This window comes from Ambystoma mexicanum, chromosome 6p, assembly GCF_040938575.1.
Source record: "Ambystoma mexicanum isolate Mex_15411 chromosome 6p, UKY_AmexF1_1, whole genome shotgun sequence".
NCBI lineage: Eukaryota > Metazoa > Chordata > Amphibia > Caudata > Ambystomatidae > Ambystoma > Ambystoma mexicanum.
In genome coordinates, this window is record NC_090935.1 from 1,555,064,056 (window position 1) to 1,555,074,862 (window position 10,807).

Genomic DNA, 10,807 nt, shown 5'->3' on the forward strand with positions numbered 1-10,807 from the left:
ATGCACGAAATGTGTAGTCCACCTAAAAGGGAAGGAAAACAGGCAGTGCGAAATAATGCTTAGACCCAGTCCGCCTTCAGAGGCACCTAACTAAAAGGAAGTCCGAGCCCTACGAAGAGTGGAGCCTTGTGCTCAAAAGTACCTGCACACGCTGGTGCCAACGGGCAAAAGGGGAGTCTCTTCGAGGGAGATCAGGCAGTTCAGTTTAGTGCACAAACGAAGAAGAACAGTGTTCCGCGACTCAAGCGCAGCCTCCACTGTGGGCAGAAGCAGAGCGCGAGTACGGAAAGGCGTGCTGTTTTGACACAGCGGGGAAAAGCTATGGGCTCCTGCAGGAGGGCGACCAGTTCCTAGCTATGCTACTCACCGGTCCCCGATGCAAGCAGACCCAGGCTTCTCCGCGTCAGTTTCAGTCGCTGGCAGGTTCAGAAGAGCAGGGGACGTCTCGTCGTCGTGTTGAGTCTGCAGCAGCAGAGTTGAGTAAAAGACGTCCCAAACGAAGGAACCCGCACAGTTTGTTACCACAGCAGGGCAACGGAGCGGCCGTGTGTATCTGAGCCAAATGTACACTACTCACTTCAGACCTGGGAACGCCAAGTGTACGAATCGTGTGAGAGTGACAAGGACTCGATATACTACACAACCTGGTGGCAGTTACAGAGCAAGACTCCTGTGTAGGCTGGTCAGTCTGCTGGATGGCCCAGAGACGCTTCCGAAGGCTTACTAGCAGGAGCTGGTGAAGATGCCGAGAATAGCTGTCCCCGCTATTCCAAGGGTCGAAGTACTAGTACAGGCCTTCTGGTTCGATCAAAGGTGAAAAGGGTTTCACAAGGCAACAGCAGTGCAGAGGAGCAGTCCTTCAGCTGGTCACCAGCGATTCCTCGGTTCAGCCTCTTGGTTGCAGGATACTTGGCTCCTGTATTCCTTCGTTCGTGAGAACTCAGGAGATCGACATGGTAGTGGTGTTTCCAGCCCCCTCTTATCCACGGTTCCCTTCGCGCCAAAACGGTGGGGACCCAATGGGAGATCCGCTCATCAACACTCACACCATTCATGGACCTATCACGGACCACGGTGGTCCCAGGCATTCAACCAGGACCAGACATCCCAGCCCACATCCTGGAGGCACACACAAGACATGTAGAAGCCCGCGAAAGCATCCGTGTTTCGCGGGAAAGTACATGCCCAAATAAGGAAGGCCCTGGGTCGGCTCGACCTGGGGAAGGTGAAGGGAGCAAGACGGTCAGCGGACAGGACAAAGGAGCCTCGTGGTCTGGCCATTTTGGGAGCCAGGCCACCATTTTGGGTTAAGTGCGAGAAACGCGCTTAGAACGCCAAAAGGAGCTCAAAACACAAGAAACGATCGCTGCCACCATTCCCGTCCGTGAATCACTTGCACCGATCAGTTACAATCCTGAAAGAGTATCTAGGGCCTGTAGAAGGCTAGAATCCCAAGAGAGCAGTAACTTAGCTTACAGTGCCCTCTTGTGTCATGTTGCACGAAAGCCGCAACATGATAAAAGAAACTACGGAAAACAGCGTTTCCCGGTACTGACTGTCTTAAGGCCATGTCAGTTTCCCCGTAGGAAAGGAGCGAAAGCCCAGAGGAGTGCGGCAGAAGGCTGCACTTCTCTGGCAAAGTCGAGAACAAGGTGAAAAACAACAGCAAAAAGTTTAGGGGTTGCCACATGGAAGGAAAATTACCTACAATTACGAAATCTTTCCTAACAGATATCACATCTCATGTTATAGGAAGAGTCTCAGGTTTGGTATAAGCATTGAGATATCACATCTCTGCAATCGGAAGTGTCTCAGGATTGGGATGGGAAGGAGTTGGATATCCCATCTCATGTTATAGGACGGGTCTCAGGATTGTTATTAGAATCATTGAGATATCATATATGTTGCATGCTGTAGGAAGGGTCTAAGGATTGGAATGGGAAGGACTTGGATATTACATCTCATGCTATGGATAGGCTCTCAGGTTTGGAAAGGGAAGGAGTTGGATATCACATTTCATGTTAGAGGAAGGATCTCAGGTTTGGTATTAGAGGCATTGAGATATCACATCTCATGCTATAGGAAGGGTCTCAGGATTGGAATGGGAAGGAGTTGGATATCACATCTCATGCTATAGGAAGGGTCTCAGGTTTGGTATAAGCATTGAGATATCACATCTCATGCTATAGGAAGGGTCCCAGGATTGGAATGGAAGGAGTTGGATATCACATCTCATGTTAAACGAAGGATCTCAGGTTTGCTATTAGAAGCATTGAGACATCACATCTCATGTTATAGGAAGGGTCTCAGGATTGGAATGGGAAGGAGTTGGATATCACATCTCATGATATAGGAAGGGTCTCAGGTTTGGTATAAGCATTGAGATATCACATCTCATGCTATCGGAAGGGTCTCAGGATTGGAATGGGAAGGAGTTGTATATGACATCTCAAGCCATAGGAAGGGTCTCAGGTTTGGTATAAGCTTTGAGATATCACATCTCTGCTATCGGAAGGGTCTCAGGATTGGAATGGGAAGGAGTTGGATATCCCATCTCATGTTATAGGAAGAGTCTCAGGTTTGGTATTAGAAGCATTGAGATATCACATCTCATGCTATAGGAAGTGTCTCAGGATTGGAATGGGAATGACTTGGATATCACATCTCATGCTATAGGGAGGGTCTCAAGTTTGATATTAGAATCATTGAGATATCACATCTTATGCTATAGGAAGGGTCTCAGGATTGGAATGGGAAGGAGTAGGATATCACATCTCATGCTATAGGAAGGATCTCAGGTTTGGTATAAGCACTGAGATATCACATCTCTTCTATCGGAAGGGTCTCAGGATTGGAATGGGAAGGAGTTGGATATTCCCATCTCATGTTATAGGAAGGGTCTCAGGTTTGGTATTAGAAGCATTGAGATATCACATCTCATGCTATAGGAAGGGTCTCAGGATTGGAATGGGAAGGACTTGGATAATCCATCTCATGCTATAGGGAGAGTCTCAAGTTTGATATTAGAAGCATTGAGATATCACATCTCACAATATCGGAAGGGTCTCAGGATTGGAATGGGAAGGAGTTGGATATCACATCTCATGATAAAGGAAGGGTCTAAGCTTTGGAAGGGGAAGGATTTGGATATCACATCTCATGTTATAGGACGGGTCTCAGGTTTGGTATTAGAAGCACTGAGATATCAAGTCTTATGGTATAGGAAGGGTCTCAGAATTGGAATGAGAAGGAGTTGGATATCACATCTCAAGCTATAGGAAGGGTCTCAGGATTGGAATGGGAAGGAGTTTGATATCACATCTCATGCAATAGTATGGGTCTCAGGTTTGGTATAAGCATTGGGATATCACATCTCATGCTATCGGAAGGGTATCAGGATTGGATTTGGAAGGAGCTGGATATCCCATCTCATGCTATAGGAAGGGTCTCAGGTTGGAATGGGAAGGAGTTGGATATCACATCTCATGTTATAGGAAGGGTCTCAGGATTGGAATGGGAAGGACTTGGATATCACATCTCATGCTATAGGAAGGCTCTCAGGTTTGGAAGGGGAAAGAGTTGGATATCACATTTCATGTTAGAGGTAGGATCTCAGGTTTGGTATTAGAGGCATTGAGATATCACATTTCATGCTATCAGAAGGGTCTCAGGATTGGAATGGGAAGGAGTTGGATATCACATCTCATGCTAAAGGGAGGGTCTCAGGTTTGGAAGGGGAAGGATTTGGATATCACATCTCATGTTATAGGAAGGATCTCAGGTTTGGTATTAGAAGCATTGAGATATCACATCTCATGCTATCGGAAGGATCTCAGGTTTGGTATTAGAAGCATTGAGATATCACATCTCATGCTATCAGAATGGTCTCAGGATTGGAATCGGAAGGAGTTGGATATCACATCTCATGCTAAAGGGAGGGTCTCAGGTTTGGAAGGGGAAGGATTTGGATATCACATCTCATGTTATCAGAAGGATCTCAGGTTTGGTATTAGAAGTATTGAGATATCACATCTCATGCTATAGGAAGGGTCTCAGGATTGGAATGGGAAGGAGTTGGATATCACATCTCAAGCTATAGGAAGGGTCTCAGGTTTGGTATAAGCATTGAGATATCACATCACATGCTATAGGAAGGGCCTCAGGATTGGAATGGGAAGGAGTTGGATATCACATCTCATGTTATAGGAAAGATCTCAGGTTTGGTATTAGAAGCATTGAGACATCACATCTCATGTTATTGGAAGGGTCTCAGGATTGGAATGGGAAGGACTTGGATATCACATCTCATGCTATGGATAGGCTCTCAGGTTTGGAAAGGGAAGGAGTTGGATATCACATTTCATGTTAGAGGAAGGATCTCAGGTTTGGTATTAGAGGCATTGAGATATCACATCTCATGCTATAGGAAGGGTCTCAGGATTGGAATGGGAAGGAGTTGGATATCACATCTCATGCTATAGGAAGGGTCTCAGGTTTGGTATAAGCATTGAGATATCACATCTCATGCTATAGGAAGGGTCTCAGGATTGGAATGGAAGGAGTTGGATATCACATCTCATGTTAAACGAAGGATCTCAGGTTTGGTATTAGAAGCATTGAGACATCACATCTCATGCTATAGGAAGGGTCTCAGGATTGGAATGGGAAGGAGTTGGATATCACATCTCATGCTATACGAAGGGTCTCAGGTTTGGTATAAGCATTGAGATATCACATCTCATGCTATCGGAAGGGTCTCAGGATTGGAATGGGAAGGAGTTGTATATGACATCTCAAGCCATAGGAAGGGTCTCAGGTTTGGTATAAGCTTTGAGATATCACATCTCTGCTATCGGAAGGGTCTCAGGATTGGAATGGGAAGGAGTTGGATATCCCATCTCATGTTATAGGAAGAGTCTCAGGTTTGGTATTAGAAGCATTGAGATATCACATCTCATGCTATAGGAAGTGTCTCAGGATTGGAATGGGAATGACTTGGATATCACATCTCATGCTATAGGGAGGGTCTCAGGTTTGATATTAGAATCATTGAGATATCACATCTTATGCTATAGGAAGGGTCTCAGGATTGGAATGGGAAGGAGTAGGATATCACATCTCATGCTATAGGAAGGATCTCAGGTTTGGTATAAGCATTGAGATATCACATCTCTTCTATCGGAAGGGTCTCAGGATTGGAATGGGAAGGAGTTGGATATTCCCATCTCATGTTATAGGAAGGGTCTCAGGTTTGGTATTAGAAGCATTGAGATATCACATCTCATGCTATAGGAAGGGTCTCAGGATTGGAATGGGAAGGACTTGGATAATCCATCTCATGCTATAGGGAGGGTCTCAAGTTTGATATTAGAAGCATTGAGATATCACATCTCACGATATCGGAAGGGTCTCAGGATTGGAATGGGAAGGAGTTGGATATCACATCTCATGATAAAGGAAGGGTCTAAGGTTTGGAAGGGGAAGTATTTGGATATCACATCTCATGTTATAGGACGGGTCTCAGGTTTGGTATTAGAAGCACTGAGATATCAAGTCTTATGGTATAGGAAGGGTCTCAGAATTGGAATGAGAAGGAGTTGGATATCACATCTCAAGCTATAGGAAGGGTCTCAGGATTGGAATGGGAAGGAGTTTGATATCACATCTCATGCAATAGTATGGGTCTCAGGTTTGGTATAAGCATTGGGATATCACATCTCATGCTATCGGAAGGGTATCAGGATTGGATTTGGAAGGAGCTGGATATCCCATCTCATGCTATAGGAAGGGTCTCAGGTTGGAATGGGAAGGAGTTGGATATCACATCTCATGTTATAGGAAGGGTCTCAGGATTGGAATGGGAAGGACTTGGATATCACATCTCATGCTATAGGAAGGCTCTCAGGTTTGGAAGGGGAAAGAGTTGGATATCACATTTCATGTTAGAGGTAGGATCTCAGGTTTGGTATTAGAGGCATTGAGATATCACATCTCATGCTATCAGAAGGGTCTCAGGATTGGAATGGGAAGGAGTTGGATATCACATCTCATGCTAAAGGGAGGGTCTCAGGTTTGGAAGGGGAAGGATTTGGATATCACATCTCATGTTATAGGAAGGATCTTAGGTTTGGTATTAGAAGCATTGAGATATCACATCTCATGCTATCGGAAGGATCTCAGGTTTGGTATTAGAAGCATTGAGATATCACATCTCATGCTATCAGAATGGTCCAGGATTGGAATCGGAAGGCTTTGGATATCACATCTCATGCTAAAGGGAGGGTCTCAGGTTTGGAAGGGGAAGGATTTGGATATCACATCTCATGTTATCAGAAGGATCTCAGGTTTGGTATTAGAAGTATTGAGATATCACATCTCATGCTATAGGAAGGGTCTCAAGATTGGAATGGGAAGGAGTTGGATATCACATCTCAAGCTATAGGAAGGGTCTCAGGTTTGGTATAAGCATTGGGATATCACATCACATGCTATAGGAAGGGCCTCAGGATTGGAATGGGAAGGAGTTGGATATCACACCTCATGTTATAGGAAAGATCTCAGGTTTGGTATTAGAAGCATTGAGACAACACATCTCATGTTATTGGAAGGGTCTCAGGATTGGAATGGGAAGAAGTTGGATATCACATCTCATGCTATAGGAAGAGTCTCAGGTTTGGTATAAGCATTGAGATATCACATCTCATGATATAGGAAGGGCTCAGGATTGGAATGGGAAGGAGTTGTATATGACATCTCATGCCATAGGAAGGGTCTCAGGTTTGGTATAAGCATTGAGATATCACATCACATGCTATAGGAAGGGTCTCAGGATTGGAATGGGAAGGACTTGGATATCACATCTCATGCTAAAGGGAGGGTCTCAGGTTTGGAAGGGGAAGGATTTGGAAATCACATCTCATGTTATAGGAAGGATCTCAGGTTTGGTATAAGAAGCATTGAGATATCACATCTCATGCTATCAGAAGAATCTCAGATTTGGTATTAGAGGCATTGAGATATCACATCTCATGCTATCATAAGGGTCTCAGGATTGGAATGGGAAGGAGTTGGATATCACATCTCATGCTATAGGAAGGATCTCAGGTTTGGAACGGGAAGGAGTTGGATATCACATCTCATGTTATAGGAAGAGTCTCACATTTGGTATAAGCATTGAGATATCACATCTCTGCAATCGGAAGTGTCTCAGGATTGGGATGGGAAGGAGTTGGATATCACATCTCATGCTATAGGAAGGGTCTCAGGTTTGGAACGGGAAGGAGTTGTATATCCCATCTCATGTTATAGGACTGGTCTCAGGTTTGGTATTAGAAGCATTGAGATATCACATCACATGCTGTAGGAAGGGTCTCAGGTTTGGAATGGGAAGGAATTGGATATCACATCTCATGTTATACGAAGGGTCTCAGGTTTGGTATAAGCATTGAGATATCACATCTCTGCTATCGGAAGTGTCTCAGGATTGGAATGGGAAGGAGTTGGATATCACATCTCATGTTATAGGACGGGTCTCAGGTTTGTTATTAGAATCATTGAGATATCATATTGCATGCTGTAGGAAGGGTCTAAGGATTGGAATGGGAAGGACTTGGATATCACATCTCATGCTATAGGTAGGCTCTCAGGTTTGGAAAGGGAAGGAGTTGGATATCACATTTCATGTTAGAGGGAGGATCTCAGGTTTGGTATTAGAGCCATTGGATATCACATCTCATGCTATAGGAAGGGTCTCAGGATTGGAATGGGAAGGAGTTGGATATCACATCTCATGCTATAGGAAGGGTTTTAGGTTTGGTATAAGCATTGAGATATCACATCTCATGCTATAGGAAGGGTCTCAGGATTGGAATGGGAAGGATCTGTATATGACATCTCATGCCATAGGAAGGGTCTCAGGTTTGGTATAAGCATTGAGATATCACATCTCTGCTTTCGGAAGGGTCTCAGGATTGGAATGGGAAGGAGTTGGATATCCCATCTCATGTTATAGGAAGAATCTCAGGTTTGGTATTAGAAGCATTGAGATATCACATCTCATGCTATAGGAAGTGTCTCAGGATTGGAATGGGAAGGACTTGGATATCACATCTCATGCTATAGGGAGGGTCTCAAGTTTGATATTAGAAGCATTGAGATATCACATCTCATGCTATAGGAAGGGTCTCAGTATTGGAATGGGAAGGAGTTGGATATCACATCTCATGCTATAGGAAGGGTCTCAGGTTTGGTATAAGCATTGAGATATCACATCTCTGCTATCGGAAGGGTCTCAGGATTGGAATGGGAAGGAGTTGGATATTCCCATCTCATGTTATAGGAAGGGTCTATCAGGTCTTAGCATGAGACTCTTCCTATAACATGAGATGTGATATCCAACTCCTTCCCATTCCAATCCTGAGACCCTTCCGATAGCTTGAGATGTGATATCTCAATGCTTCTAATATCAATACTGAGACCCTCCCTATAGCATGAGATGTGATATCTAAGTCCTTCCCATTCCAATCCTGAGACCCTTCCGATAGCAGAGATGTGATATCTCAATGTTTATACCAAACCTGAGACCCTTCCTATAGCATGAGATGTGATATCCAACTCCTTCCCATTCCAATCCTGAGACCCTTCCTATAGCATGATATGTGAAATCTCAATGCTTCTACCAAAACTGAGACCCTTCCTTTAGCATGAGATGTGATATCCAACTCCTTCCCATTCCAATCCTGAGACCAGTCCTATAGCATGAGATGTGCTATCTCAATGCTTCTAATACCAAACCTGAGATCCTTCCTATAACATGAGATGTGATATCTAACTCCTTCCCATTCCAATCCTGAGACCCTTCCTATAGCATGAGATGTGATATCTCAATGCTTCTAATACCAAACCTGAGATCTTTCAGATAGCATGAGATATGATATCTCAATGCTTCTAATACCAAACCTGAGATCCTTCCTATAACATGAGATGTGATATCCAAATCCTTCCCCTTCCGAACCTGAGACCCTCCCTTTAGCATGAGATGTGATATCCAACTCCTTCCCATTCCAATCCTGATACCCTTCTGATAGCATGAGATGTGATATCTCAATGCTTCGAATAGCAAACCTGAGATCCTACCTCTAACATGAAATGTGATATCCAACTCCTTCCCTTTCCAAACCTGAGAGCCTTCCTACAGCATGAGATGTGATATCCAAGTCCTTCCCATTCCAATCCTGAGACCCTTCCTATAACATGAGATCTCATATCCAACTCCTTCCCATTCCAACCTGAGACCCTTCCTATAGCATGAGATGGGATATCCAACTCCTTCCAAATCCAATCCTGATACCCTTCCGATAGCATGAGATGTGATATCCCAATGCTTCTACAAAACCTGAGACCCATACCATGGCATGAGATGTGATATCAAACTCCCGTCCTATACCATGAGACTTGATATCTCAATGCTTCTAATACCAAACCTGAGACCGGTCCAATAACATGAGATGTGATATCCAAATCCTTCCCCTTCCAAACCTTAGACCCTTCCTTTATCATGAGATGTGATATCCAAGTCCTTCCCATTCCATTCCTGAGACCCTTCCTATAGCATGAGATGTGATATCTCAATGCTTCTAATACCAAACCTGAGACCCTTCCTATAACATGAGATGTGATATCCAAGTCCTTCCCATTTCAATCCTGAGACCCTTCCTATAGCATGAGATGTGATATCTCAATGCTTCTAATACCAAACCTGAGACCCTTCCTATAACATGAATTCTGATATCCAAGTCCTTCCCATTCCAATCCTGAGACCCTTCCAATAGCAGAGATGTGATATCTCAATGCTTCTAATATCAAACCTGAGACCTGTCCTATAACATGAGATGGGATATCCAACTCCTTCCCGTTCCAAACCTGATACCCTTCCTATAGCATGAGATGTGATATCCAATTCCTTTCCATCCCAATCCTGAGACACCTCCGATAGCAGAGATGTGATATCTCAATGCTTATACCAAACCTGAGACTCTTCCTATAACATGAGATGTGATATCTAATTCCTTCCCGTTCCAAACCTGAGACCCTTCCTATAGCATGAGATGTGATATCCAACTCCTTCCCATTCCAATCCTGAGACCCTTCCTATAGCATGAGATGTGATATCTCAATTCTTATACCAAATCTGAGACCCTTCCTATAGCATAAGATGTGATATCCAACTCCTTCCCATTCCAATACTGAGACCCTTCCTATAGCATGAGATGTGATATCTCAATGCTTCTAATACCAAACCTGAGATCCTTCCTATAACATGAGATGTGATATCCAACTCCTTCCCATTCCAATCCCGAGACCCTTATGATAGCATGAGATGTGATATCTCAATGCCTCTAATACCAAACCTGAGATACTTCCGATAGCATGAGATGTGATATCTCAATGCTTTTAATACCAAACCTGAGATCCTTCCTATAACATGAGATGTGATTTCCAAATCCTTCCCCTTCCAAACCTGAGACCCTCCCTTTAGCATGAGATGTGATATACAACTCCATCCCATTCCAATCCTGAGACCCTTCTGATAGCATGAGATGTGATATCTCAATGCCTCTAATACCAAACCTGAGATCCTACCTCTAACATGAAATGTGATATCCATCTCCTTCCCTTTCCAAACCTGAGACCCTGCCTATAGCATGAGATGTGATATTCAAGTCCTTCCCATTCCAATCCTGAGACCCTTCCTATAGCATGTGATGTGATATCTCAATGCGTATACCAAACCTGAGACCCTTCCTAT